Source organism: Papio anubis, chromosome 1, assembly GCF_008728515.1.
Source record: "Papio anubis isolate 15944 chromosome 1, Panubis1.0, whole genome shotgun sequence".
Classification (NCBI taxonomy): Eukaryota; Metazoa; Chordata; class Mammalia; order Primates; family Cercopithecidae; genus Papio; species Papio anubis.
The window spans coordinates 35,441,251-35,467,197 of record NC_044976.1 but is presented as its reverse complement, the minus strand read 5'-3'; the positions used below and the strand labels follow the sequence as shown (position 1 = coordinate 35,467,197).

Sequence of the window (25,947 nt, the reverse complement as noted above, 5' to 3'; positions counted from 1 at the left end):
TGTGGCCCTCATAGCCCAGCACTATTCTAAATGTTCTTGTACTTAAAAAGGTACTAACAATATGCTACGTTTGCATTCAGAAAAAATTCTTTTTTTATTAGAAAAATTCCAGTTAACCACAGACTCAGAAAGTTTTATCTGTGTTTCCTTTGGAGGGGGGAAGGCAAAAGGAGTTATTTGTTGACTGCCCTACTAAGCGTCATGCACCATGCCAGCTGTGTTGCAATATTACGCCTGTTTAATGCTCTCAATAATCCTATGAGGTGAGCATCAGGTCACATTTTATAGATGAAGAAACTGAGGTTCAGGGAGGTAGAATGATTTTGTAAAAATTATACAGCTATGGAGGCAGAATAAGAATTCAAACCCACTATGTCACCCTAGAGAAAGAGGGCAGGATAGAACTCATGTCTGATGAATCTCCATCCTTCTCTGTGTTTCTCCTCCAGCCTTCCTCTCAAACAACCCCTTCTGTTTGTGTCTGGGTTTCCAACACAAGCTTTTTCCTTTTGTCTCCTGTAAAGTAATAAAAATATAAGATCAGGGACAAGACTGAGAACAGCCCCACTGCCTGTGCAGAAGACTTACTCTAAATTTTAACAACCTGGTCCTAGAAAGAGCCACCTCTGGGACACCTGCTCCTGAAAGCAAAATCCTGTCCATAGTAAATAGTCCAGAAAGAAGTGGGAGGTTGTGGGAATTTACAGAAATTGAGTGAGTAGGCTGGTAGGAGGGGGAACTCGGAAAACAGCTGCCTGAAACATTATTTCTATTGGAAAAGAAACAGTCATGGAAAATGGGAGGCAAAGTATGAAATTCCATTTTTTCTTACTTTGAGTCCATGTTGAGCCCCGGTGAGAAGTAGGCAGAAAGCATTCTGTTCTGACCATTAAAATATCAGGTGAGCTTGACTTGGAAAACTATCTTTAGTGGTTCTTTGGAGGGTGAGGGAGGCTGGAGAAGGACAAGTTTCCTATACAACCTTGGGGTGGTGGTGGGGTCAGTGGGGGCCTGGCTTTCTATTTAGAAGGGGGGTGAGCCGTGGTGGCTCACGCCTGTAATCCCAGCACTTTGGGAGGCCAAGGCGGGCGGATCACGAGGTCAGGAGATCGAGACCATCCTGGCTGACACAGTGAAACCCCGTCTCTACTAAAAATACAAAAAAATTAGCGAGGCGTCATGGCAGGCACTTGCAGTTCCAGCTACTCGGGAGGCTGAGGCAGGAACCTGGGAGGCGGAGCTTGCAGTGAGCCGAGATCCCACCACTGCACTCCAGCCTGGGCGACAGAGCGAGACTCCGTCTCAAAAAAAAAAAAAAAAAAAAAAAAAAAAAATAGCATGCTCAGCCTAGGAGGGCCTGACCTTAGGAAGCATGCTAGGGGCAGTTGGGGACTTAGATGTGGAAAGAGAAAGAGACAAGTAGTACCATTTATGCTTTCACATCCTTATTTAATGCTTGTCACAACTCCAAGAGGTTGGTATTATTATCTCTATTTTACACAGCAACTATTAATCAAATAGTAATAGCAGCCGTGCGGTAGTGGTGGTGGCAGTAATAGTCACAGCAGTCACTGTAAGTACTTGCTGAGCACGTCCTGTCTGCCCAAGGTATTTCTATAAGCCTCTGTGGTCTGCAACAGACATAACCAGGTGTCTGTCCACCATGGGGTTGTGCTCCCCTACCATACTGTAGGGTTGTGCCCGGCAGTGTTGCCCAGCCTGGGTCTATTTCTATTCCTAACCCCCTCACATTTAAATGGTGCCCATGGCTTGGTCTCATTCACGGAACATGAGGAAGATGATGCGTGTTCCACCTGGGTAAAGGTGGGTAAAAATAAGGGATGTCCTCCCCAACTTTGCTCTTCTGTTTATTGGCTAGATGCAGAGGGCTCTGTGCCCCTAGAGGATGGCAGAGAGAGGGGATGGAAGGAGCCTGGGCTCCCAAATCACTGTGCAAAGGACGGTCACCAGTTAAGAAGAAACAATCTCATTCAACTACTGTGTAAATGAGAAATACCCTTGTATTGTGAAAAACTCCTGAAATAGTGGAGCTTATTTGTTATAGCAGCTACCATTACTCTAACTAACATATGGATATTATCTCATTTAATCTTCACAGCAACTTGTAGGAGACAGGTATCAATAACCCATCTTAAAGATGAAGAAACCTAAACTCAGATGTTAAGTGATTTGCCTAAGCCTGCACAACTAGTCAGTGAGACAGCCAGAATTTGGAACCAGATCCCTCTGACTCTAGGTTTATAGTGCCAAGTTGCCTCACTGTGACCTTAAAGAGAGGAGTGAGAACAGAAAGGGTGAGTGATTTTGGGGATTGAACTGCGGTAGAAAGGCTGTCCTTGCCCCAGAATGAGAACCAGCCTTGAGTGTAGATCTGAGAACAACCTTCTGACTAATGAGTACACACCACATGCTGGGCTTAGGTCCAGGAAAAGGAAGGCAGGGGAAAGAGGGTGTTTTGTGTGTCCTGAACCTGGGGAGCAGGCTAAAGGGGCCTCCGGGAGGCTGATGTAAGGGCTTGAAACCAAAAGCATGAACTTGTCCTTTCTCCTCCAGGCCCGTTTCCCCTGAGACATGGAAACAAGAATAACGAGCACCATAATTCTAACAGGAGACGTCATAGTAGGTATAGTGGGAACTGGTACTTACATAGCACTTACTTTGTGCCAGGCACTCTTGTAAGTTCTTTACATATATAAATGTAAACCTCAACACAGCCCCACGAGGTAGGTACTATTATTATACCCATTTTACAGAGGGGCAAACAAAAACACAGAGGCACTAGTAACTTGCTAAAGTCACAAAGCTGTTAAGAGGATGGAGCTGGTTACAGGAACACGACTGGGGCCAGCAGTGTCTGGAGAGAGGGATCCAGGCATGGCCTCAAGCAAGGCCACCTCATAAGACCAGTGAGAAGGTTTGGTGTCAGCACACCTGACCCCGGTGACTGCCTGGATTTGCCTGTGGGCCTTCCAAACTCCAGCTTAATTTTCGCGGGCAATTGTCTCTGAAATCCTGACTGACTTCATGTGGGGTCTCCACAGGGGTAAGGAGAGGACAGCACATCAGTAATTGGGATTTACTAGGGAAGAGTGTTTATGGAGTATGAGAGGGTGGATGAAGAAACACACCTTCTATATGTCCTGAGAACAGAGCTTCAGAACTCGGCAAGGCCAGATATTTGGGGTGGAGAAATTGCCCAGGCTGGATCAGGGCTCAGGAATAGCAGAGTCTGAGAGAGGGTGTAGGCCTGACTGTGTATGGAAACATTTCCTGCCAACAGTCCTCCTACAGTGAGGAGTGGGATGCTCTGTCACTCCCTGTATCAATGTCTTAGTCCTTCCGGCTGCTGTAAAAGAATCCCGTAGACTGGGTAGCTTACAAACAGCAGAAATTTATTTCTCACCATTCTGGAGGCTGGAAAATACCAGACCAAGGTGCTGGATGTCTGGTGAGGGCTCTCTTCCTGGTTGATAGACAGCTGTGCTCTCACAGTGTCCTCAGTAGTGGAAGGTGAAGGAGGCTCCCTTGGGCTCTTTTATAAGGGCACTAATACTACTGATGAAGACTCTGCCCTCACAATCTAATCACCTCCCAAAGGATCCACCTACAAGTACTGTCACATTGGGGGGGTTAGGTTTTAACATGAAAATTTTGGGGGACATACACATTCAGTCCATAGCAATCAGTTAGGGTTAGTTTTGCAGTGTAACAAACCACCCTGGCTCTTAGGGGCAGCTGAGCGACTCTGTGGTCTGGGTTCAGCATGGCTGATCTCAGCTGAGTCACTTATGTGTTGGCTGGTCTGGATGGACTCCAGTGGCCTCACACATGGGTCTGGTGGCTGATAAGCTGTTGGTCAGGGTGATGAGGGTGACTGACCCATTTGTCCCACATCCTCCAATAGGCCAGCCTGAGCTTACCCACGTGGTAGTTGAAGGAATCCAAGAACAGCATGAGGCATGCACTTTGCAAGTGTCTGTGACGTGTTTTCTATACTGTCCCACTGGTGAAAGCAAGTCACATGACCAATTCTAGAGTCAGTGTGTATCCCGGCCCGCGGGATCGTCGAAGCAGGCCCTGGAGGAGGGAGTGGGAATTTGGGGGACAAGAGACACGAGAAATGGAGACAAGACAGTGCTCTGATCAAGTCTCGTTTAATGGCGGTAATGCAATGCCTTATATACACTTGGAGGGGAAGGGGTTGGGCCAGAGGCGGAGATGATCTCATCGCGGAGGGTGTGGCTAGGTAGGTATTGGTTTCTCTGGTTGGACGTCATGTTGCGCCTGCGCTGTCAGTTGGTAATTTTCCCGGGCGCAGGATGGTGCCTGCGCTACAAAGTAACAATTTTCGCAGCGCGGGGGGAAAAACAGGTGAAGAAAAAACAGGAAGAGCGCCATCTTTTATGAGGTATTGATACAAAAGAGAAACAACAAATCTAGGGAGGAGGTAGAAGGTGGAAAGGAATAGAGCTCGGGCGTTTAATCATTAATTATTATTTGCTATGGCCGGGGCGCGCAGCTCCGGACAAGTGTGCAATGGGGAGTACCCAAGGGTGCAGATACAGGGAGACATGAACAAATTGGGCCATTATATTTCTGTGTTTCAGCATCTACGTCTGTGGTAGATGCTATACAGTTAAGACTAGGGGAGCTCTTAGGGACGTCATCCCTGAAGAGCTTTGGAGTCAGGGGATCTGGAGTCCTGATGGAGTCCTGGCTTTATTCCTAAATGTGCTAAGAAAAGCAATCTCAGTTTCTCTGCTTGTATAGTGGGTGACAGGGTTATTGTAAAGATCAAATGAGATGCTTGAAGAGGTCCTTTGTAAGCTTTAAAACACTGTAAAAAATGCAATTTGCTGCTATTCTTCCCCCCTAGGAATGTAGGTGGGTCTTAATAATTTCTCAACTTGGAATTGTCTACTTCGTGGCGAAATCTCAGCTTCCAGGATGACTTCCCGGCCCACCTCTGGAGCAGCTTCGCTCAACACCAATGTGCTTGGGGAATGCAAAATCACTTTAATATTGGCTGGAGACAAACGTAATTAGGAAGGTAAATCTGCTGAAAAAATAATCGTATTATGCAAATGTGATTAGCAATGACTTTTGGGTTCTTTGTTATTTGAGAGTTTCTGTTCCTTGGCATGCATGTGGAGAGTTGGCTGCTGTGTGCATGGGGTGTCTCTTAGTAGGTGCTCAGGAAATGGGAGCTTGTGAACACAAAAGTTGGGGGAGGAGCATTGGGAAGGGACTCCTCCATCAGTTCCCAGGGAGAATCTGTTGGTCCCTGAAGCTTCTGAGCTGATTCCTGTCAAGGAGGTCCAGTGAGTAGACCCCAACTGATGACAAGGGTCCCTAAGAAAGAAAGGGGCTTTTTTCTTCCAGGCTGGGGCTGGACTTGAAGAATAATGAGCTGGAGCTGTGGTCTAGGGGACAGCTGGCTCTGGCAATGGGGTTTCCCTTATTGAGGGGCTGGTGGGTTTGCGGGTAGGACCTGGCTCTGCCTTTATGGGCTACGAGGAGGTGGTCAGAACCTGGAGCAATTTCATGCCTGGTTGGGGTCTGGTGTATTAATTTATAGCAGGAATCTTCCTTTACAGTGTTGGAACCAACAGTGGTCTCTGATGGAATTGAGAGTTTTCCTCTGGTCGTGGCTGGAAGGTCACACGTTCTGGCTTTTGTAGCCCCTTTGATAATGGTGATGATGGTAAAGAAAATAAATAAGAGCCACCCACTTAGTGAGTGCTTACTAAGTTCTAGATGCTGTGCTAAGTGCTTCACTTAATTACCTCATTTAATTTTCCTAACAATTGTATGAGGTAGGTACTATTATTATCATTTCTATTTTACGGAGTAAGAAACTGAGGCAGAGTGGTTAAGTGATTTTCTCAAGATCACCTATATCAGTAGCAATTTTCTCAAGGTCACCTGTGTCAGTGGCAGAGTCAGGATCGGGACACAGACCTAGCCTGATTCTGAAGTCTATGCTGCCTCCCAGCAGGCCATGAAAACTCCAACCTTCCTTGCAGGGCACAGCACGAATGACTCTGTTGTCATTGTCTTTGCTGCATGCACTTTGCAGTCTTGCCTGTACACACTCCTAGCCATGCTCAGGTCACCCCAAGGAGACCCCAATGTGCCTAGGCTTCTTCACAAATTTCTGGAAGCTGGCACCGTCCTGCTCCACCCTTGGTAAGTGACCTGGCCTCTGACCACAGCCAACCAGTCCAGGCAATTGGGACATCTGGGTCTGGAGTGGGTGAGCCTCCAGGGAAAACTGAGGTGGCTTTGGGGGCCCCTGAGGCATAGGGGATGCTCATGAATCCCCCTTCTTTATGGCTTCTCTCTAGATTTCTAAGAACCCAAGATTTCTGCCTGTGCCCCCATTTCTCTCTTGGCCCTTTGGAGGCCTGGGAGACCCTCAGTGTGACTCCCTCTCTAACTTCTGAAAGGAGTGCAAAGCCTCAGGGAAGTTCTAAGAATCACTCTTACGCCAGGGCCATGCTGGTATTGACCAGAGCAGGTAAAGGGCTGGTGGTGGTGGTGGTGGTGGGGAGGATATGATGAAGTCAGCACCACCCCTTAGGGCCAGGGCAAAAGTTCTGGGGTGGGAAAAACCCCACTGCCCCGGCCCAGCACAACCCAGCCCAACCCAGCCCACAGTTCCCACCAAGGCACAGACAGGTTCTTCCTAGACCTTCATTTCCAACAACCACTTGGCCATCCTCTTCCCTTGGACATCTCCATGCCTGACAGACCTGACAGACCTGACATGTACAGAGCTGGCTACTGCTTTGCCCACAAACCTGGTCTTTGTCAGTGTTTCCTACTCAGGGATGGCATCCATGACCCACTCCTTGGCCTTCACCCTTCATGGTCCCACATGGAAATGCTGCCAAATCTCTCCCATGCTTGCTGCTCCCTCACCCCTACTCCTTCCACATTGCCTCCAATTAGCTCACCATCTTGCACCTATATTTACTGCAGAGACCCCACACTGGCTGAGCACACCCAGTTCCAGTCTTATCCCGGTTCACGATCACGCTGCTACCATAATCATTGAACACATACTATCAATCGGCTCTCCATTGCCTATGAGTGACATCAAAGCTCTTGGGCAGCATCCAAGGCCTGCCAGGATCGGCCTCACTCTCCAGGCCTTCTCCCCTGGTGCCCCCTGGTGCCCCTCATAGCATACCAGGTGCCAATCTGCCTTCCCTTATAATGGGCTCCCTGTGTCTTCAATGCCACCCAGAAGACTTCCTCCTGGGACAATATGAGGCTGCATCCCATGTTGTCTCTGCCATCTCAGGTGGCTCCTGGGGCAGTGTGCCACCTCCTCCCGCCTTCCCCCAGTGTTCTGTCTGCTTCCTCATTAGAGCCTGGATTGCGTTGCCGTTATTGGTTTACACTCCCGTCTCCCAATTGGCCATCAGTTCCTTGAGGGCCGGAACGCTGGCTCATTTATTGCTGAATTCTCATCCCAGCAGAGGGCATGGCACATAGTAGGCGCTCAATTAGTGTTGGTTGAATTGAATTCCCTCACAACTCACAGAATTGATTCGATTTGGAAATGACATTGTATCCAGAGAATTGACTTTTGTCTCTCTCAAGGGCTTGTGATGATACAATTCACCTCCTCATTGGCTGCTCTTTTTGAAGAAAACAAAACTCCGATTTCTGGATGGAATTGAGCTTGTGGTCCACGTGGGAGGGGCGAGAGGCCTTGCAGTGGAGCGGACTTTGCTTTTCTCAGGGAAGGTGTGTGGCAGGTGAGGCACGTAGTTGTGCTGTGGAGATGAAAGAGTGGGGGCCACTGTATTGTTTTCTGCATTTGAGCCAGAGGCTAAACGTAGCCTTCCTTCCTCCTGGCTGATAAATAGGAAAATAAATTACCAGGGCACTAAAAGTTGCATTAAGCAAATATACATTTCGGCAAGAATTATATGTGACATTCAAGAGAAAGCAAATAAACCCTAAGTTATGGGGACCTGTCAAAGCTCTAGGAGAATTAAGTAACTAGAAATCGTTAGTAGCGTCTTCGACAGCTCTTAAACCTTCCCTGTCTCCCGCCCCTGCTCCAGGAGGTTTGAGGGAGGCCACGTGTTCCCTGTCTGTGTCTTCAGAGAAATCCTTAGGTTCCTGGGGCCTCAGATCTAGAGGAACCTCAGAAACCTTCCAGGCCAGTGCTTTCAAACACCATTCTGTGGAATCCTGGGGTGCGTGGGGGCACTGCAGAGGCAGCACAGCCTACATGGGGAAGGAGCAGTTCTGAGGGCTTGGGGCCCATCCTGCCCAAACAGAGAAGCTCCTCTTTGATCTGTATGGTGTTAATAGGGGATTAATTAGAGTGGAGTGAGAAATTCTTTTCTGGGAGAAGAATTCTGCTAAGTGATTTCAAAACCATTGTCCTGGAGCAAACACACACCTGATAAAGAAATCTCCTCTAGAACACCGTGGTAAATAATCGTCTAACCTCTTCTTGAACACCTCCAGTGACAGGAAACTCATTCCAGGATTTCTACTCAGCCCCAGTGTTCTGCATGACATTCCCATCCCAGGACTCTGCTGTCAGAAGGCTTGAGCTCTAGTCCAGGCTCTGCCATTTACTCACTGGTAAATGTTGGGCAGTAACCGAAGCCCTCTGAGTCTCAGGTTTCCTATCTGTATAAAGGAGATGATATGGGGCCTGGAGCCGTGGCTCATGCCTGTAATCCCAGCACTTTGGGAGGCTGAGGTGGGAAGATTACTTGAGCCCAGGAGTTCAAGACCAGCTTGGGTACCAGTAAGAACTTGTCTCTACAAAAAAATAAAATAAAATAAAATAAAAAATACAAAAATTAGCCTGGCATGGTGGTGCACACCTGTAGTCCCAGCTACCAGGGAGGCTGAGGTGGGAGAATTGCTTGACCCTGCGAGGCAGAAGTTGCAGTGAGCTGTGATCATGCCACTGCACTCCAGCCTGGGCAACAGAGAGCCTGTCTCAAAAAAAAGGGGAGGGTAATATATATTTTTCCTGCTGCTGTGACAAATTACAACTAACTTAGTGGCTTAAAGTGACACAAATGCATTATCTTTCAGGTTTCAGGAGTCTGAAATGAGTTTTAAGGGGCTAAAATTAAGGTGGCACCAGGCATCAGGGTTATGTTCCTTCTGGAGGCTCTAGGGGAGAATGCTTGCTTTTCTAAAAGCCACCTGCATTCTTTGTCTCATGGCCCCTTCTCCCATCTTCAGGCACATTTCTCTAGTCTCTTTTGTCATCACATCTCCTCTGACTTGGGCCCTCCTGTCTCCCTCTTACAAGAATCCTTGTGATGACATTGTGCCTGCCCAGACCATTAGAGCCTCTTTCCATCTCAGGATCCTTGGCTTCATCACACCTGCAGCGTCTCTTTTGCCATGTAAGGGAACATATCCTAGGTTTAGGGGTTGGGATGTGGCCATCTTCAGGGGTTATTCTTATGCCTCCCGCATAGTGACAGTGCCTGCCTCAGGGGACGTCTGTGAAGGTGAACCACAAAACCACAGTATTCACAGGACAGAAGAGTATTCCATAATCGAGGAGTCGCAGGTGGGGCTGGGAGAAGGCTGAGAATGCAGCCCCCACATCTATTCCCAGACGTACTTGATCCATAGATGCACACGTGGGATCCCACTCAGGAATAATGGAAGTAATCCATCCCATTTGTGTGGCGCTTTACAGCTTCATCAACAACATCACATTATTGTTTTCATTTGCATAATCAGCTTGTTCTGGAGGAGTGTACTCTTTGGCTTTAAAGATGAGGATGCTGAAGGTCACAGAAGCCCAGAGACCTGCTTGAGGCCCATAGCCAGTGGGATCTGAGCAGAGATTTGAACCCCCATCTCCTGACTGCCAGGGATCCGGGGGTTTCCCACAGACCCCCATAGACTCAGAGATGACTGGTCTGCCCAGCAGGGAGGTGTTCTTCAACTAAACATTGATGAGGCTGAGATTTAGCTTTGCTCTCAGGCCAGGGCACAGGGCTGGGTGCAGAGCCTTCCTTGGGAATCCAGGAAACAGATGGGAAGCTCTATGGGGCCCAGGGTATCGTTGGAGGCTGGGTTATACAGGGATGAGAATTCCAACTTTAGGTCTAAGAACTTTTCCTTTTTCAGAGGAAAAGAAGGTCCTACATTTCTCACTTAGGTGTCTCATCAAAGATACAGCCATTGGGCCCTGACAGGGAGAACTGGTTTAGAAACCTCAGGTGGGATCCCAAGGTAGGGTTCTCAACAAGGCTGGCCTCCAGACTCTCAGAATCTCATAGCAACTAGCATGTAGATGGTGCCTACTATGAGGTCCAGGCTCTGTTCTCAGCAATTTACATGGGACAGCTCATTGAATCCTCACAGCAGCCTTGGGAGGAAGGCACCATTGTTGTCTCCACCTTACAGATGTGGAAATTGAAGCCCCAGTTCCAATCCCTGGAACTGGGATTCTAGCCTGGAGGGAGTTCACTCTGTTAACCACCATGATACTGCCTGTCTGTGACAAGACGAGAGGGTGGACCCTAGACCTGAGGTCTCAAGTGTACTAGTTGCCAGATCCCCTGCTTCCCTCCCAGGTGATGGGGGTGGAGAAGTAGGAGGCAGGACCACCCCAGCTCACACTGTCCTTGCCTTGGTTGGCCCCATCTTGTACTTTCACTCCCACGAGGCAATGGGAGTCATAGGAGGCTGGGCCAGCATTGGGCTGAGCTGCTACTAATCCTTCTGACACGCATGACAGTGGGGTGAAGCCAGGGAGGGTAGAGTGAATCACGTAGCCACTTCACTCAGACATGTCTGGGTACAAATCCCAGCTACGTGAGACCACTTGACATGCAGTATCTCATTCAACCTTCACAGCAGCCCTGCAAAGAAGATGTCATGGTCCCCTCTGTGGACGAAGACACTGAGGTCCAGACAGGCAGGAGTAACTTTCCTGAGGTCACTCAGCTTCTATGTCGAAGACTCAGGCCTAGACCCCAGGGTGTGTGACATGAAGCCAGAGCTACTCCACGACACTGAGCTCTTACCAGTGACCTGGGTGTCTTGCTGGGCATATGGTGGCCACTCAGCCCTCGGATGCTTCCCTTTCCTTCGGTTCAACCTTCCTTTGGGACAGGATTTTGCCTCTTTGGAGTCTTCCCTGCCAGGAGTCACAGGTCTTCAGTTACAAGTTAAAGACCCCAGGAGGTCTGAAGATGGGACAAGTGGGAGAATGACCCCCGTGACATCCCCTCCTCCACTGTCCTGCAACCCAGCCCGGGGGACTTCCCCTTCCTCACCAGCATCTTTGCCAACTTCCAATGAATTCAGAGCCCTCTGCAGCGGGGATCTAAATTTAGACCCTGTGCTCTGTTAACTCGGTGAATAATGCTAATTAGCATAACAATTCTTCCTGCAATTAAGTTGGGGAGGGGGATGAGGTGGTGGCACTTGGTCCAAGAGGAAATTACACAGGGAGGCTTCTTATTGCTGGTTTTGGGAGGCCTCACTGGAGGTGTCTACTTGGCTTAGCTCTCTTCTTGGATGGCTGGATCCAGAAAGTGCCTGTTTGGGGTGGAGGGAGGGAGTGCCTGTCTCTAACCTTATTGTGATGTGTTATTGGTGCATGTATTAAAGTGCAGTTCCAAGCCCTGCATGGGAATAAATTAGGTTTTGTAAGCAAGCTGTCACCTGCTCTGAAAGGTGTGAAAAAATTATGAACTGCATTGTCCTGGAAACCACAAAATAGCACTTCCTCCCTGAAGTAAACACATAAGTTTGGGATATGAAGTTGAAATGAAGTTATATTCGGAATTTAGATATATTTGTTTAGGGAGATTTGCCAATTCTATTGCTTGACCCGGCTATGTGAAGTTGCCTCACTGTGCCGTCTGGATAACCCTTCAGGCCAGAAGCCATCAGTTTGGGCCCTAAGATGCCCCCTGTGGCTTCTAACCTTCCCTGTGGCAGGTCAGGAAGTCTGACATCTTCACTGGATGGGGTGTGATGGGGCGGCCAGGATGCTGTGGGCTGGGGAAGGTGGTGGAGGCGTGAAAGGGGCCTGGAGAAAGGCTGCACTGGGCTCCGCTCCATTACCTCTGATGACCCTCAGGTCATTACAGACAGCTCCTGAGCTCTGAGACTCATCTCCTGGGTTTTCTTGAATACTTTCATGGCACATATCTTTCAGACTCTATCTCCATTCAGACATCCCCTTCAGGGCATTCTTTCTGAGTCGTACAGAACAGAGAGGGACTCTCTCCTCCATTTCTCTGATCATAATACCTCTATTGATGCAGCCTAACGAGGCCGCTTTTCTGTAAGTGGCCATATAATTCTGTTAGCTCATGTGGAGCTTCTGGACAGCCAGAATGGTAATGAGTGATTGAGTTCATTTATTCGTTTATTTCCTATCTGTGTTAGGCACTATGCTAGTCTCTGGGGATGTGTGTGAGAGATGAGTCAAACGTAGTCTCAGCCCCAGGGAAGGCACAGTCTACCTGGCGAGAGAGAGAGAGAGAATGGGAATAGGATCCGGTATGAAAGGCACTAGGATGAAAGCATGTATAAAAGGGGAGTCTGGGAAAGCCTTCACCTAGGAGGGAAGAGATCATCTGGTCCTTGAAGGATGTATAGGAGTTTGTCAACTTGTGTTCACAAGAACTTCTGCCAATTCAGGTCCCTTCATCTTTGGTGCTTGAGTCTCTAGCATTTGAAAGTAGGGGAAGGATGTTAGATTTATGTTAGATATAATCTCTAAACTTGGTGCTGGCCTGTCAGTGGTGAGCCTGAGATATGCCATTCAAATAAATGAGCTCCCTTTTCTTGTCTTGAGTCATTCACAGAATCGATCCAGGTGCTTTACTGTGTTCTCTCTTGTGTCATTCAAGAGCATGGTACAGAGGAGAGGGCCAAACTCTGAGGCTCTGCAGCAAGTTCTTTCAGTGGCTCAATTGCACAGGTTGACTTCTATGCCCCATCCTGGTGCCCACATGACCTCCCACCTGTCGTCTAACCAGGGGCTACCAGAGCCCCCCTTTGCCTGCTGTCCTGACCCACTCTCCTCCCAGTTGCATATTTATCTAACTGGCCCCTGTGCTCAGGGGCTCAACAATGCCAGTTTTTACTCTTGTCTAGGCCCTTCACCCAGTGCCTGGTGGATGCAAAGCCCCTGGAGGCAGGCATCATTCTTTCTATATTTCAGAAAAGGAGACAAACTGAGGTTCAACCATTAGCCCAGGGTTCCACAGTCAGGAAGTGGGAGAGCTGGAATTTGGTACCACAGAGCCCCAGGATGGAGATTTCATGTTACTTAATCAGTTCCATGGCTTTAATTGCTGGACATCAAGCGGGGACTCGTGTCCTGACAGGTGATCTGAGCCATATCCTCATGTATGACCCGATGTGCGGTCTGACCTGTGTTCTGACCCACATGGCCTGCCAAGAGGCCTGGAGCCTGGCCTGCCATTAGGTTGACACTCTGTCTGACCTGCTTGCCACACGGCCTAACATGTGGATAAATGGACACAGCGGCTAAAGTTCTGCCCACTCCAGGAGCCATGAGCTGTCTGGTCATCTCTGCTCCCTGGAACTAAAACCTAGGCTGAGGCAGGCAGGCTGAGAGGCAAAACCATGTCCCTCCTTGTGAGAAGAGGCCCACCAAGGCCTGCCAGGCAGATGGGATGGTGTTATGGGCACACGCGCACGTGCACACACACACACACACACACACACACACACACACACGGTGAGGGCTGGCATCCTCCACGAGTGCACTCCAGGTCCCTCCATCGTTGTGTGGAGCAAGCTGCTGGCTCTCTGTGATGATGGATGTGCCTCCTTGTGTCGCCCAGCTCTGCCTCCCCCTACATTCTGCGCGCAGGACTCGCTGAGTAAACGACTCCGCCTGGTTGCCTGGCGAGAGTGGTTGACGGAGGGGTCGGGGGAGGGACGGAGGAGCAGAGCCGTTTGTCTGGAACACCAGAAGGGGAGTTGGCCACTTACGGCTGTGATGGATGGCGATTCGGCTCTGCCATCTGTTGGAGCTGGCAGGCTGCTTAGCACAGCACTGCACACCTGGCTGGGGCATCCCTGTGGAGCAGGGCCCGCCCATGTCAGGGCCCAGGGACCCGTCTCCCGCCCCCCAACACGCTAGGGCAGGAGACTGGCAGGGAGGTGAAGGAAAGATTGTACATACGCCCCAAAGAGAGTCTGGTGGGCCTCTCACCTGTTTTCCTTACTCATCAGCCCAGGACCTCTGTGAAGGAAGGCTGGGACATGCCTGGGCGTTTCTGGGCCAAGAAGAGCCCATTACAACTTAGCCACCCACCTCTTTTAGCAAAGAATATGTGCAAAGCCCTTGGTACAATATCTGGCACACTTGTGCTCAATAAAAGCAAGCAAGTTGGACCATGCTTCTTTGTCATCCTGGCTAGCTCCTGGGAGCGTGGGGGCATGAAGATGCTTTCAAGGTCACCTGGCTGCTTGGGTGGGGACCAGGAGGGAGTGACACTTTCTTAGGTGCTTTGGCCCTGCTAGCCACACCTTCATCTGTGCTGTGGCCACCCTCCCTCTATGATCCCAGAATGTTAGCATTGCAAGGATCCCTGAGAACCACCTACTCAGAACTGTCTAATTCACAGTTGAACACTGAGGTCCAGAGAGGAGAGAGGCCAACCTCAGTGGCCTGCAGCACTCTGCCCTTCTTCCCAAACCCTCTCTCTCCTCCCCAGAGGGCTGTCTCTGGGGCCTGGAACTGCACCAGCCCCTGCCCTAGTACTTGGGCTTAAATGGGTGTCCCCTCATCAGGCCTCTGCTGCTCCATCCCATAACTTCATCTCTTGGGCTTACCCTGTCCTCTTTTGCATGCTCTTCTGCATGGGGCCTAGTCTGTTTCTGGGAGCTTCCTCAGTGTCCAGGTCACAAAGCCCAAACCTCATGCTCTGGAGCCTCCTTCTCCAGGACAGATCTTCTCCAGGGAGGCACCTCGGGGCCTGTGGCATCAGCTGCTGTCAACTGTTCCAGTATGAGACGATTCCCACATCAGCCCCTCTGCCTCAGCTTGGAGTCAAATTCAGATTGGGCCAAAGAAAAACACAAAGTGGGGCATCATCCATACACCTGAATCTGCAGCTGCAAAGCCATAGCTTGTCTGGGTAGGGCAGCTTATCCATTTTAAAGTGGAGTTGGGGGTGCCTCTGATAAGAAGAAATAGCATGAGTAAAGGCCTGGACGAAAATCAGTTAAAATCACAACAAATTCTGTTTGGCTGAAATAGAAATTGCAAAGAAACATCATGATTTTTTCCTGCTCTCATAGTATTTTGTTATTTTGGAGAGGGAAAATGTGGGCGTATGTTACTTTAATAGGGAGTAAAGTTCCCATAACTCGGAGGAAATTGAGAAGAGGTGATAGTATAGCTGCAATCTGGCAGGGCTTCTTGGAGGAGGTGACATTTTAACTTCCAAATCTTGCTGGAACTCCTTGTTTCATCCTATGACTCCAGGGGAATGAGACAAAAGGGAGGAGAAGTGCCATCAGGGCTCTGGCAGGAAACAGATGGCCTGCCATGTTAGGATAATTGGAGCACGGTTTGGTAATGGGACCATTTATAAAGGTGTGGGCAGGGGGTGGGAACCACAGAGCATGCAGCATCCTGGGGCTGGTGACAACTGAGCTAAAGCTGGGCCTGATATCCGGAGGCCTAAAGGGATGAGGAAAGGGAGCAGTTGCCAGGTCTGGATGAGAGTCTAGGGTAGCCCACTGAAGGGGCTGACTTTTGGAGAAAGGACTCAATGCGAGGTCACCCCACAGGGAGGGGGTGATACATATATTACCTCACATTCCACCCTCCCACTGAGTTCACCTGGGGGGCTCCCTGTAGTCAAACTAAAGGGAACCAGAGGTTATGGGAATTCTCGGAGGTGACTCAGCCTCTCAGGGAAGAGGGCAGGGGAGTAGGAGTGGAGCTGGATCTGCAGGATAAAGCAAACAGTCCCAGCACCCCCTCCCCCAGATGACCCAGAGGGTCTTCTGGGTCCCAGAGGGTGAGAACACAGGAAAGTAAACCCCGCTGACTGAGCCCACAGTTTGCTGAGCAGGTGGGGGTGCGTTCTACACTGATCACATCCTCACATTCTCAGGACAACCTTGGGAGAGGTGCTATTGTTTCCACTTGGCAACTGAAGAATTGAGGCTCAGAGAGGTGAGGTGATTTGGCCAAGGCCACACAGCAAGGAGACGGCAGAGTGGGGACTGCACGGCTGGGAGTCTGTCTGACTGTAAAGACAGTGTGTATTTTTCTGACACTATTAACACCCCATGGGGGACCCAGCTCCTAGCAGTTACGTGGAGCTGCCCGTGGAGAGGTTGATTCAGCGGGTGGCATTGGCTGCAGGAGGTGAGTGTTGAAATGCCAAGCCTACTTCTAGACGTGACAGCTGTTCTTTGTTTGCCAGGCAGCTGTGGGCTGCGGCGTTCTGTGAGCTGGGGAAGACTGGCTCCCCGAAAAAAGCAGGAGCATACTGTGGCTCCTCTTAATTGATTTGCAAATGTACTGAAGAATTGTGGTAATTCCTTTAAATTTTACTCCCATTCAAATTTTGGAGGTAAACATAATGAGAAAGGAAAGTCAGCACCATGTAACGCAGCAAGAAAAAGGTCTAGCATTTTATTTTATTTTTACCCTGGGCATAAGGAAAGTAAACTCGCTATGAATACCTCATTATTTGAATTTCAAATATTTCTCTCGAGTTGAACACAAAAGGAAACTTAAAAAAATATTAACGCACACTCACACATACATATCCTGAACAATTTCTGCTTTTGAATATGTGACTCAGAATGTCCTAGTTTAGGTTGTAATAGCGCAATTGCAAGAATCAATCAGCCTTAGATATATGTGTTTACTCAGAAGTGCTTAGAAAGGAGACCAGTCAAAAGAACATTAATATCTTAAAACATTGAAATTATCTTTACCAAAGAACATTAACTATAAGCATTAATATTTGGGAATTCTTTTTTGCTTGCAAAGTGTCTACATTCAGCTGAGCCCTGAGGTCAGGTTGTGGAGGAAAGTGAGGAGGTAGTTACTCAGATAAAAGCAAAGCACGCTGGAAAGAGCTCAAGAACTGAAGTCCTTCATTTATTCACTCACTTTTTCACACAGCAGTTATTAAGCAATAGAGAGTGTGGGCTTTGCAGTCAACAGACATAGGTGAAAGTCTCTGCTCTATCATTTTATTAACTGTGCCACCTGAGCGAGTTCTTTAACTGCTCAGAGCCTCTGCTTTTACGTCTGTAAAATGGGATTGATTATAGTGTAGTACCATCAAGCATTGAGGCAAAGAGTGACCTTTTAATGAACTCAGCCCAGTACTAGTACAAGGTAAAGTCCTCAACAAATGATAGTGATTTCATGACCTTTTCCATTGAGTGTTCCTATGTCCCAGACATTGCCAAGTATGGGGAAAAAGAGGTAAACCAAATGGGCATGCTACCTCTCTTCACTGAGCCTACCATCAAGGAGGGAGAATGGGGCAATTACAACGTTGTGTTGCACCAAAGATGAGGTTTGGATGCTGGTTGAACTCACTTCTTCTCTGTGTGACCTGAGCAAGTCACTTCACCATGCTCATTCTGATTCCTCATCTGGGAAATGGTGATGAAACTTTCTGCCTTTCAGGGAGGTTGTGAAAACCAAGGAGATAAAGCACAACAAAAAGTTTCGGAAAGGCTGAAGAGTCTTGTTGTCGCACTGTGAGATAATTGCAAGGGAGGGTTTTGTTCTGGTGTGTTTAATCCTTCCAGGTGTAGAACCCAGGTAGAATCAGGAATGAACACCAAAAAGTTCTGCTACGGCTTGAATGTTTGTCCCCTCCAAAACTCATGTTGAAACTTAATCTCCAATGTGGCAGCATTGAGAGGTGAAGGCTTTAAGAGGTGATTGGATCGTAAGGACTCTGCCCTCAAGAGTGGATTAATCTATTCATGGATTCACGGGTTATCTTGGGTGTGGGACTGGTGGCTTTACAGGAAGAGGAAGAGAGACCTGCGCTAACACCCTCAGCCCCCTGTTCATGTGATGTCCTGTGCCACCTCAGGACTGCAGAGAGTTCCCACCAGCAGGAAGGTCCTCACCAGATGCAGTCCCTCGATCTTGGACTCCTCAGCCTCCATAACTGTAAGAAATAAATTCATTTTCTTTATAAATTACTCAGTTTTGGGTTATAAGCAACAGAAAATGAACTAAGACAAGTTTTCCTTCTTCTGAATCAGGTTTTCCCAGGATTCTCCAGCTATGATTGAATGGCCTTTGTGGCCTATCCTCCTAGGAGTGTGTACATTATCCTGAGGACAATGCGAGGGCCAGTGCAGTGTGTCAAGTGGGAAAGCAATAACATCAGCACTGAGTTTTGGGCAGATTCTGACTGTGTATGAGCCTGGACCAGAGGAGTGAGCCTGGAGGCAGAGGGCCCAGAGATGGCTGACTGGGACTCCCTCCTTGACCAAACTTTAGTCAGGCTCCTTTAAGCCTTTTTCTCAATTAGGCTTCACCCTTAGCCTGTAGAACCTAGTTTTAGCAAGAATCCCACCAAGGCATGTTAGCAAGAATCCCTCCCCCGTCCTTGCTCTGAACCAAGTTCCTCTTAGTAATTTCCTATTCATTCACTCCCTCACCCTCCCCTTTAGCTATAAATCCCCAGTTGCCCCTACTGTGTTTGGAAATGAGTTCAATCCTGCATGAAGTGTCTCTCCCCCAGTGCAGGAGCTCAAATAAAATCTGTCTTGCCATTAAAAAAAAAAGATGTCTGGTGCAATTTTACCTTGACATGGGGAAAATGCCAAGCATAAGCCAATGGGGACTAGAAGGATGGGAAGGAGAGGACATGCTTTGAAGGTAGAGTCAAATGGTTGATTCTGGGGTACAGAGAGGAGGGAATGGAGGAGCTGTCCTAGGCTTCCAGGTGGAGCAACAGATATGTGGAATCCGGAGGGACTGTGGCTTTTGAGAAGAGAACACCAAATTTGATTTGGGACTATTGGACTCAGCCCAGTTTGCCTTTGATGCAATCCCTTTGGTATTTTCCTTCCAAATGCCACCCCTTTGGGCTTCCCCATCCCATTCCCAAGACAACCACTGAGTTCCCTGTGGCCCTGCTGTCTCTTGGCAATTCCCCTCCCCCTTCTCAAAACTGACGTTTCTCATTCCTTGAAGAATCTGTTTTCCCTGGTGTCAGGTGCCTCATTTAAACAGCAAATCTGGGCTAAGGGATGCCTTTGCTCCTCCACTCTGCAGATATATTTGCATTTTAATGAGGACATTTCAGAGGTAACTCCTTTACCCCAAACACAAGGAAATCAGGTTTCAGAGGCCAAAGACTAATGGTGAAGGAGAGCTTTTGAGAGTGCAAAGAATATGGGCTCTGAAATCAGGCAAAGTTGAGTTCAAATCCAGGCTCAGAGGAGTCTTTACTCGTAGCTTGGCTGTTTCTAAGAGGGAACTGTTGCCTCCTTTTAGGAGCTAACCTGACATAACTTGGGCATGCTTGATGCTTCAGTTTCCTCACTGTTTGAGGCCTCAGTTTCGTCATGTGTTGGGGGATGGTTGTGCCTCCCAAATGAGCAGGTGCACAGAGCTTCACATCCCAGTGAGTGCTCCCTCATTTCGACCCTCCCAGCACACACACTCTGGTGCTTTCCTTTGTGAGTTTGAAGTCTCCCCACCCCCACTCCCACCTTCCTCTCCCTTGACCTTTGTGTGTGCCGGGTGTGTGGTCTGAATCCCCAGTGCAGGAGAATTCCAGCTGGAAAGTTAGTTGTTTCTAAAGACGGGTGGAGAGGGCCACCCTTGTTGTATCGTAAGCCAGGAGCAGCGGAAGCCAGGCCTCACAGAAGGCGGCCCTATAATTAATCCCCCAGCATTCTCGCCACCATTGTCTCTTCCCTGTTGAGATCAGCCAATTAGCAGTTCCACACTCCTCTGCGTGGCAGCCACTTATTAGCAAAGACAAAGGCAGCATTGATTCCAATTTGTCCTGCATTTGGCTGTCTCTGAAGTTAAAGATTGCATTTGGGTAGCAGTGCTGGGGAAGAAACACAGGGGCAATGTAGAAAGAGCTCCTAAAATTAGTTTAAATAATTTTAGCTCTATTGTGAATGGCTAAACCAAATATAAACAGAAGAGAGAAGAAAAATCTTCGTAATGTTAATTACCATAAGCATTAAGTACCCAAAAATGAGGCGTACAATTTGTTTGGTGACATTCTGATAATTAAATAATTTTCTCCCATTGAGGCTCCTGGCAGGTTTGTGAGGAGCCTGGCTCTTCCTAAGTGGTTTTCTCTGGCCCCAAGTTATCCTCAAAATTCTATACCCCAGGTTTCGGAGTCCACAATTTCTTTCCAGTCCAGGTGAGCTGTGCTATGTCACTGTTCACTTGAGTGATTGCCTGGGTTTTGTGCCAGCCTGAGATACTCAGGGAGGAGCTGGGTTGAAGTCTGGGCGAAGTGGACAGGAAGATTGCCCACTGCCCATCCATCTGTTCGTCTGTCCATCCATATTCATGTACTTTTGCATTGATGCATTCACCGTGTATCTTCTGAACACTTCTTTTGTGCAAGGCATTGAGGGTACAGAGATAAATAAGATACAGTTCTTGCCCTCAAATGATCTAGGCGAGGAGTGAGGCAGTGTATGTATAAAGAATTACTTATAATACAATGTCAACATGCCTTATAATGGAGGTATAAGCAAAGTGTTTTGAGAGCAACAAAACACCTAGGGAGTCAGGGAACAGATTTCCGAGGAGGTGACGTTAGAATCAGGACTAAAAAGGAGCAGGAAATTCGGAGGAGGGACAACCCCACCAGAGAGGACCAAGTAGAGACGTAGACACAGTATTTCCAAGAGCCCTGGCAGGCTTGGGCGAGGGTGAGAAGGCTAATTTAGGGGAAGCCAAGGGTGAATGGAAGGAATGTCTGAAGAGGGAGAACACTCAAATGTATTTATTCAGCACGTACTATGTACCTGCACTGTGCCCAGTGTCTTATCCAAGCTACCTGATTTGATCCTCACTCCACCCCTTCCCTGAGATGAGTATCCCCACCTTGTGCAGATGGGGATTCTGGGGCCCAGAGACTTGACATAGCTGGGAAGATATGGCTGATGACTCAATGCTCCTCTTAGTCATGATGCAATTTTGCAACGCTGTGGGCCAGACTGGAGAGAGCTTGGATGCTGGGATGAGGAGCCGGGCTTGATCCTGCAGTCAGGGTGGATATATATCCAGGGGAAGGCCCTGACCTTGAGTGACTCGCCTGATCTAGTTAAGAAGACTTCATCTTTTGTGGGGATGGGAATGTGGGTTTTGTTGCCTGTTCACTCCTCCTCTTGGCTCTGGGATGTCTTGTGTGCCATGCACTTGCCCCTTATATCCATAGCCCCAACAAAGGCACTGATACTGTCAGGGTGAGGGGCATTTATATTGTTACTGTACACTTAGCTATGTGTCACATACACATATAGGAGCCCTTTCTCTATGTGATCTTTTCTCGCAAAGTATCTGTTATTGTCCTATTAATACCTAGAAGCACAAGTCTCAGATATGGCGTGTGGCTTGCTCAAGGTCATCTGGCCAGTGTGTCATGCTCCTGGACTTCTATCTGGCTCTAAAGCAAAAGTGACACACTCTTCCTACATTACTTTTTTTCTTATTCCATTGTAAAACCTACCTTTCCTATAGGGAAATGACATGGTTTATAGAAAGAGTTGTTTTGATGATTCTTTCCAATTTCTCCTGTCATTATGGGATGTGGGTCCTGAAACTGAAAGAAGAATGATTTCGAAGGGGCCTGATCGGGAGTGAGCCAAGTGGGGAATGGTCAGTTATTGCTTCCCAAATGGCACCATTTTTCTTCTAGCACCCACGCCATTTATTTTGCTCCTTCACAAGACCAAACCTTCTCAAAAGAGTGTCTTTGGTTGCTGACTCAGATTCTTCACCTTCCATCCTCTTTTTAATGCTCTCCACCTAAGCTTTGTTCTCCATCACTCCGGGTGATCATTTTCATCCAGCTCATTCATGACCTCCGTATTCATCCCTCACTCTCATGTTACCCGTTTTGGGAGCCTCTGCTGTGCCAAACCCTTTCTTCTCTGGCTTCCATGATTTTATGCTCATCTGCCTTTTCTCTCCCTCCTGCCACTCTGACCACTTCTTTTGGTCTGGATTTTTTTCTCCTGTAGAACTCCCAATGCCATGATTCTCCCCACAGTTGACTGTATTCCAGAGTCCAGCTTTTTTCTGTTCTTCTCTTACAGTAGGTTTCTTTTTTTTTTTTAAACCACAATTCACAGTAGGAAATTCATTTTACATTCTATGCAGTTAACTACCCCATATGCAGCCAAAACAAAAGTGTCACAAAATAATATATTAATCTTTACTGGACACAATGTACCCTTGTGTTTTAATCTGTCCTGTTCTATTTTATTTCATTTTTAAAAAATGCTGTTCTTACCTGTGGACCCTTCCCTCCATAGACCCCAGAACCAGGCCTGTACCCATGGACCCCAGCTCTAGGCTGGCTGCTGTGGCTCTAAGCACCAGGTCAGTCCCATGGATACAGGCTCCAGGTACACCCAATGCTAGGCCAGTCCCTGCAGCCCCATACTCCAGGAGCCCCAGGGTCCAAGCCTACTCCACTAGACTATGGTGTTGGACTGGTCCCTGTGCATCCAGCCTGCAGGCCTGCCAAAATGCTAAGCTGGCTACTGTGGTCCTGAACTCCAGGACAGGCCCTAAAGACACATCCTCAAGGCCAGGCCCTGCAGGCCAGGTACCAGGCTAGCGTCCATGGATCCAGACTCTAGGCCTACTTTAGCTCCAGGCCAGATCCAGGCTCCAGGTTGGTCCCCAAAACCCTAGGTTCCAGTGAATCCAGGGTCCAGGCCTGCTCTTGTGGACTCAGGGTCCAGAGCTGTTCCAGTCCCCATGGACACAGATTCTAGGCCAGTCCCACTCTAAGCCTGCTCCAGCACCCTGCTGGGCCTTGCAGACTCAGGTTTAAAGCCTATCCCTGTGGACCTGCACAGCAGGCCTATCCTGGTGTCAGGTCAGCCCCCAAATATCCAGTCTGCAGGTCCTCCTTTGTGGATCCTGGAGACAGACTGGCCTCTGGATCCAGGCTCCAGGTCAGCTCCTGAGGATCCAGATTGTTGGCCCATGCACTTGCTGACTCAGGTACCAGGCCAGTCTTCTCAAGGGCTCTAGCAGCAAACCTGCCTGCAGACGCTACCAGACAGCTAACCTAAAATCTCTGGACCAGCAGACTAGTGAAGGGCGTTCCCTACCAAACCCAGTCTGTAAAGACTGTCATAGGTACCTGCTTTTCAAATGCACAGAAACCAATACATGGCCACCAGGATTACAAATAATCCAAGAAATATGACACCATCATAAGAGACCATAAAGAAACGAAAAGTTATGAGCTCCCTGACAAAGAATTCAAAATAATTGTCCTAACGAAGCTCAGTGAGCTACAAGAGAACACAGACAGACAACTAAATGAAATCAGGAAAACAATACATAAACAAAATTAGAAATTTAAGAAAGATATAGAAGTTATAAAAAGAACCAGACAACTATCTGAAAAAGAAATCAAGAAAAACAATTCCATTTATAATAGCTACAAAAATAAATACAATACTTAGGAATAAGTTTAACCAAGGAAGTGAAAGATCTGTACACTGAAAACTGTAAAAAATAGATGAAAGAAATTAAGGAAGGTACAAATAAATGAAAAGATATCCCATGTTCATGGATTGGAAGAACTAATATTGTTAAAATGTCCATAGTATTCAAAGTGATCTACAGATTCAATGCAATCCCCATCAAAATCCAGTGACATTTTTCACAGAAATAGAAAAAATAAATCCTGAAATTTATATAAAACCACAAAGACACTGAATAGCTAAAGCAAGTGAGAAAAAATAACAAAACTGGAGGCACCACACTACCTAATTTCAAATATGCTACAAAGTTATAGTAATTCAAACAGCATAGTATTGGCATAAAAATGAACATATGGACCAATGGAATAGAGTAAATAGCCCAGAAATAAATTCATTCATTTAGTCAGTTGATCTTCAACAAAAGTGCCAGGAACACACAATGGGAAAAGGACAGTTTCTTCAATAAACCGTGTTGGGAAAACTAGATAGCCACATGCAGAAGAATAAATTGGACTTTTATCTCACATCATAAACAAAAATCAACTCAAATGGATTAAGGACTTAAATATAAGACCTAAAAGGTAAAACTACTAGAAGAAAACATGGAGAAAAAACTTTATGACATTAGTCTGGGCAATGTTTTTTTATTTTTTTATTTTTTTATTTGACCCTAAAAGCACAGGCAACAAAAGCAAACATAGACAAATGGATTGCATCAAACTAAAATCCTTATGTGCAGCAAAGGAAACAATCAGTAGAGTGAAGATACAACCTAAGGAATGATAGAATATATATGCAAACCATACATCTGATTATATATATCCAGATATATAGATTATAACAAAATATATAAGGAAATTATACAACTCAATAGCAAAACAAAACCCTAATTTAAAATGGGCAAAAGACCCAAATAGATATTTCTCAAAGGAAGACATGCAGATGGCCAACAGGAATATGAAAAAATCAACATTGCTAATCATCATGGAAATGCAAATCAAAATCACAATAAATATCATCTCACACATGTTACAATGGCTATTACAAAAAAGACAATAATAACAAGTGTTGGAGAGAGTATAGACAAAAGGGAACCCTTGCACAATGTTGATGGGAATGTAAATTAGTACAGCCATTATGGAAAATAGTATGGAGGTTCCTAAAAAAATAAAAAATAGAACTACAGCAATCCCACTTCTGGTATCTACCCAAAGGAAATGAAATGAGTATGTCAGAGATATCTGCATTTCCATGTTCATTGCAGCGTTATTCACAATAGTCAAGATACAAAAATAACCTAAATGTCCGTCAATGAATGAATGGATTAAAAATGTGGCATGTGCATTGTGCATGCATGTGCATATACACACACATAACACAATTCAGTTTTACAAAAGAAGGAAATTCTGTCATTTGTGACCACATGGTTGAACCTGGAAAATATGCTAAGTTAAACAAACCAGGCACAGAAAGACAAATACTGCATGATCTCACTTATATGTCAAAGCTAAAAATGTCAATCTCATAGAAGCAGAGAGTACACTCATGGTTGCCGGGGGCTGGGGTTGCAGGATGGAGAGATATTGGTCAAAGAGTGCAAAGTTTCAATTGGACAAAATAAAATAAGTTCTGGAGATCTGCTGTACAGCATGGTGACTGATATAGTTTGGCTGTGTCCCCACCCAAATCTCATCTTGAATTGTATTCCCATAATTCCCACGTGTTGTGGGAGGGACCCTGTGGGAGATCATTTGAATCACTGGGGCAGTTCCCCCATACTGTTTTCATGGTAGTGAATAAGTCTCACGAGATCCGATGGTTTTATCAGGGGTTTTGCTTTTGCATCTTCCTCATTTTCTCTTGCCACGGCCAGGTAAGAAGTGCCTTTAGCCTCCCGCCATGATTCTGAGGCCTTTACAGCCTTATAGAACTGTAAGTCTAATTAAATCCAACCTCTTTTGCTTCCCAGTCTCGGGTATGTCTTTATCAGCAGTGTGAAAATGGACTAATACAGTTACTATAGTTAATGTATTGTACACTTGAAAATTGCTAAGGGAGTAGATCTTGAATGTCCTCATCACAAAAAATAAGCACATAAGGTGATCGATATGTTAACTTGCTTGATGTAATAATTTCACATATTTATATGCATCAAAAATCTCATATTGTACACCACAAATGTATGCATTTTTTGTCAATTGAAAA

General features: G+C 47.1%; 2 long non-coding RNA genes across 8 annotated transcripts in view; both read left to right on the top strand.

Annotated features, from left to right (window-relative positions):
* The window catches only part of LOC103883641, a 229,278-nt gene extending 220,472 nt beyond the window's left edge, over positions 1-8,806 (top strand). For 4 of the 7 annotated variants that reach the window (XR_002522624.2, XR_002522618.2, XR_002522620.2 and 1 more), the window contains 2 exons: positions 2,575-2,640; positions 4,898-8,806. This is a non-coding gene — a long non-coding RNA (uncharacterized LOC103883641). The remainder of the gene's footprint in view (positions 1-2,574; positions 2,641-4,897) is intronic. The other 3 variants (XR_002522625.2, XR_002522622.2, XR_002522617.2) reach the window with 3 other exon arrangements.
* A 194-nt stretch (positions 8,807-9,000) lies between these two features.
* LOC108586412 lies at positions 9,001-18,816 on the top strand. The gene is made up of 2 exons (XR_001903739.3): positions 9,001-18,193; positions 18,289-18,816. It is a non-coding gene; the product is annotated as an uncharacterized LOC108586412 (long non-coding RNA).
* Positions 18,817-25,947: the final 7,131 nt, after the last annotated feature.